This window comes from Glandiceps talaboti, chromosome 1 (genome assembly GCF_964340395.1).
Source record: "Glandiceps talaboti chromosome 1, keGlaTala1.1, whole genome shotgun sequence".
Classification (NCBI taxonomy): domain Eukaryota; kingdom Metazoa; phylum Hemichordata; class Enteropneusta; family Spengelidae; genus Glandiceps; species Glandiceps talaboti.
This window is the reverse complement of record NC_135549.1, coordinates 17,818,258-17,823,206: the sequence shown is the minus strand read 5'-3', so window position 1 is coordinate 17,823,206 and position 4,949 is coordinate 17,818,258.

The window sequence follows — 4,949 nt, the reverse complement described above, 5'->3', positions numbered from 1 at the left end:
ATTTAACGCCTTTCGGGGTTATTTTTCTCACTCCTTTATATTTTTTTTCTTCAGTTATCAACTGTTTTTATATATTAGCTGTGAAGGTATTTTGGCTCTAAACTGTTAAGCTGAATCAATCTTTGTACCAACATTACTCTAGTGTGAAAATGAAAACATTGAATAACCATAGGCCAGCGGCAGATTTATCTCAAATCAAGACACGTGAATGTATCTGGCTGTAAGTACAATGTAGTCAAAAATTGTTTATCTGCCAAAATAAAGGGGACCAAAATGTGAAAATTTATCTTCCCGCTGAATTTTTGTGAGCCAAAACAAATATATTCACTGTACAGTCAGATATCTGTTTTAGTGGCAATATCGTGACCTTTTTACGTATATCCTTCGTACATCGCCGAAAGTCATAGCTGCCATTAATAGTGTGGTTGATACATATACCAAAATAATTGGTAATTGTTAGTAAGTTTATTGGCAAAAAAGGCGACATACTCAAAGGGCTTACGAAACATGAAGCACCATACAGTTCAGAAACGGAAGCTTTTTGTGTGAAACTCAGGTTCTCATTTTGAAAGCGTAATGTTATATGTAAGAAAAGTTTAATTAATTTTGTGATATTTTGTGAGCTTATCAGCGATATGAATTTATCATATGAAGGGTTTTCACCTTGAGAGGAATTTTCCGGATCTCCACAGATAATTCTATGGTTCCTCAGAACGAGGTCAGAATCCCAGGAAATTATATCATACACGTTTTCTATAGAAGAGACACGTAAACTTCTTTCGTATTCACGTCGTGAGAGGGACAACGAAATCTAGACATAACATTGCAATTCTAAATTTACATGGATACACACAACTTCTCAGGTTTCAAAGTTGGTTTGAAAAGTGTATAGCATTGCACAATGTTTAGTGTTTTTAAATGAGTGACGGAACCACAGAACCACTCATAATTTCAAACACCGCATATATTTCAACACAGTCAATTGATCTAGTATGTACCTGTCATAAATGATCTGGTGGCAAAACTTAGTCAATATGGCAGGAAAGAGTTCCATTTAATATTTGATGATGATAACACGAATGAATAATACCTGTCGATGTATGGGTTTATTTGTATTTTGTGAAATATGTATAAAATATATAGAACTGATAATAACAAAAAGAAGCCATGCAAACAGACTTCGCGCTATTTTTCCAGTCTATCACAGTTATATTTAACGTACAAGCCCTATCACACGCATGCGCTTCGACATTCAATCGATATCCACGGCAAATATGGTCTTGATTTATAGAAACAACAAAATGATATGCCTTCATTATCAGAGTAATTTAAATCAACATATTTGTGAAACGATGCACGCTAGACGAACTCGGGTAAACAACTCGAGAAGAGTCAAGTAGCTTCTATTTCTGAAGCGTGGTCAACATGCATGTACCAGTACTAGTATACATTTACGGCCACTTAAGTACCTCGGGTTGACTCGCATAACTTTGGGACAATGAGTAGGATGATACAATTTAACACACAAAAAAAAACGACAGACGCAGTGACAGTTAGATGGGTGATAAAAACTATGCTGAACACGTACTAGTTTAAGGATGCGTGCACCTCATCAGGGACCAATTATTTGCTTGAAAAATCAAAAGTAGTTTCAATCACCCAAAACCTTACCATAGTAAACCTTGTTCCTGGTCCCTTTGAAAGAATAATACAAGCAATTTAGGTTTGCGAGGATAATCGAATATTGTATTCGAAAAATGGCTATATCATTTTTTTTCTTCATTTTTTTTTTAAATTACATAAAACAGACGACATTGATATTTGTTCTCGATTTAACTGAAAATGAGTTGGTGTTTACAGATTAACAGCAAAAGCTTATAATTTTTAATCCCGAAGCGCGTGCGTGGTTATTTTTGTTTTATTGATAAGGTTTTATTAGCTTTCAAGTATTCTGATACACAGCAAATATTACAAATTAAAACACATTTTGAACAATTTGACTAGCTGTAATTTTTTGTCGAAGACGGAAGTCATCGTTATTTCTAAGTCAATATATGCTGAGCAAAGGTTTCCCACATTAGGGGTGGACCATTTGATATCCTGGGGGGGGGGCTTGGAAGATTTCGGGGAAAAAAAGATGCCAAGTGGATTTGCTTGAAAAAAATCCGGATATGAGTGGGAGATGGAAAAAAAAGATGGACCACTGCTGCTAGGAAAAAAAATGTCTTGGCAGGGAAATGATGCACAGGTTCGAGTATACTGTTCAACCTGCTCGTACCTCTCCAACCAGGACACTTGTCAAATCATGACAAACAGTTTCAAACACATGTCAGGGACCAGTCAGTTTCGTTAGCCTGTGGTACATATATATATTTGTTCTTGTCTCTGTTTCTTTCATAAATGGTTTAAATATTACTTCATGTAAGGGTTCAAACATAACTATACATAAAATTATACATATAATACATGTATTACCTTACCTAGCTACCACACTAGTTACAGAACATGCCATGGAAGTGTTTGGCTGTTTCACAATCAGTGCTTCACCTTGCACTTTGGGGCAAAAGTGAACTTGAAGGTTTTATAATGGTAATCTTCATTCTATTGGATAGTTTATAAAAGAACTTAATCTAAATTGTTCTAGTCTCTTCAGTATGAATTTGTCAGAAGGGATGATATACTTCCTATTTCAGACACTACATGTATCAACACCACAACTCAAATTCAAGTTTCTAATCTACACTAGGTATGACCTCCTAAAGTGCTCTCACACATCAGTAACTTTACTATACATGCAATATCAATGCCCCTATACCAATGTTACAGGCCCACTTTTATAACATGGAAAACTTATTTAAAAAGGTTATATTTACTTTAGCTTTTCGATGCTTGGCAATATATATCTCGGAGGCTATGAATAACCTAAAAATTGCCTAAATAGAAACAAAAAACTACAGATCTGGCAGGGGGAACCCCTTGGACTCCATAAACCCTAGAGGCCACTAATTCGTTAAAAACAAACAATAAGATCACCAAAATTGATTTAAAAAAAAAAAACTTGAAAAGCTTCTAGGGGAGACCCCCTAGGACCACCATCATAAGAGGTAGACATGTCCAAGCCTCAAATCAAAGCTCTTCCCTCCACCTTTTACTGTCAAGATGCTATGAAACTTTATTTCAAAAATGTTTCAAGCTTATGTCGTTGCTTTTTATATGTTAGAGCTGTCTTGTAAAGTTTGCAAATTATTGTCTGAAAGTGTCTGTGAATAGCCTAAACATTGCCTTTAGAAGTAAAAACCTCCAGTGCTTCTAGGGGGCACCCCTAGAACCCCCCCCCCCGTAAGAGGTAGACATGTCCAAGCCTCAAATCAAAGTTCTTCCCTCCACCTCTTACTGTCAAGATGCTATGAAACTTTATTTCAAAAAGTTTCAACCATATGTAGTTGATTTTTACAATTGTTAGAGCTGTCTTGTAAAGCTTGCAAATTATTGTCTGAAAGTGTCTCTTATTAGCCTGAAAATTAGCTTTAAGAGTAAAAATCCTCCAGTGCTTCTAGGGGGACACCCACTAGAACCCCCCTCCCCCATAAGAGGTAGACGTGTTCCAGTTTCAAATCAAAGTTCTTTCCTCCACCTCTTACTGTTAAGATGCTGTGAAACTTTATTTCAAAAATGTTCAACCTCACGTAGTTGCTTTTTAGATGTCAGAGCTGTCTTGTAAAGTTTGTAAATTATTGTCTGAAAGTGTCAGTGAATAGCCTAAACATTGCCTTTAGAAGTAAAAATCCTCCAGGGCTTCTAGGGGGAGACCCCCTAGAACCCCCCCCCCCCCATTCACACACACTCACACAAGAGGTACACATATCCCAGTCTCAAAGCTCTTTCCTCTACAGCTTACTGTCAGATGCTATGAAACTTTATTCCTGAGGGTCAGTGACTTTTTGTTGCCCCAATGGAAAAAAAACACTGACACCCCCACCCCCCCCCCCTCAAGCTGGAGAAACTGACCAAGCAAGTTTCCGATTTGTATTTTCAGTGTGTCATCATACCATGGCATAAAAACTGTCAATGATGTTTATTTAATTGAAAATCAAACATGTATGAAATAATTAGTTTTCTAAATAAAATCTGTGTGTGATAGAACAGCATCTTTTTACTCTCTGTATTACCCTGTGCGAAAACCAAACAGAAAATTGTGGCAACAAATGTAGGTGTTCAACATTGACGTAAAAAAAATCCGGATATCTCAAAGAAGCAAAGTAAAAAAAAGTTCCCAGCATAGGCGAAGGAGAAAAAAATAATTCTACAGGTGGGGGAGGTGGGGGAAAAAATCATGACTCTCCACCAATCTTCCAAGCCCCCCCCCCCCCCCCAGGATATCGAATGGTCTACCCCTTACAACCAATAAGTACATCTTTATCGTCCCTGAAGCATGGGATAAATGTGTTCGCACGGGGAGTTAGATTTTCGAAAAATGTGAAAAATTTGCCTTGGAATGCTCCTGGTGAAAATAAGGTAGGTACTATTATTAGCCATTAAGTCTCAAGGAGAGACTCCATTGAATGAAATTTCAGTCGTAAATCAAACTATCACCAGGGGAGTCATTCAAAACCAAAACCCAACCTTACATTCCCAGGCGATCCCAAACCATATCAACAATTTCTTATATTTGAAAACTTGTCTTTCTTCACCTACTTCGTTACTTCATCCCTCTCTTAATCAACTAATTACTACACTTGATTTAAAGTATTCACATGTCAGAGAGAAATATGAATCTTTGCCAATTTGACAAACATTCCAACACCCAACTCTTTCTTTACCTGTAGCCAAATCAAGAAAAAATGCACATATATTGAAAGATAGGTTGAACATTATGAACAAGGGGGTCGCAATTGGATATTTCAAATCAAAAGAGAAATATTTTTTTTGTAATATCATCCACTTCATGT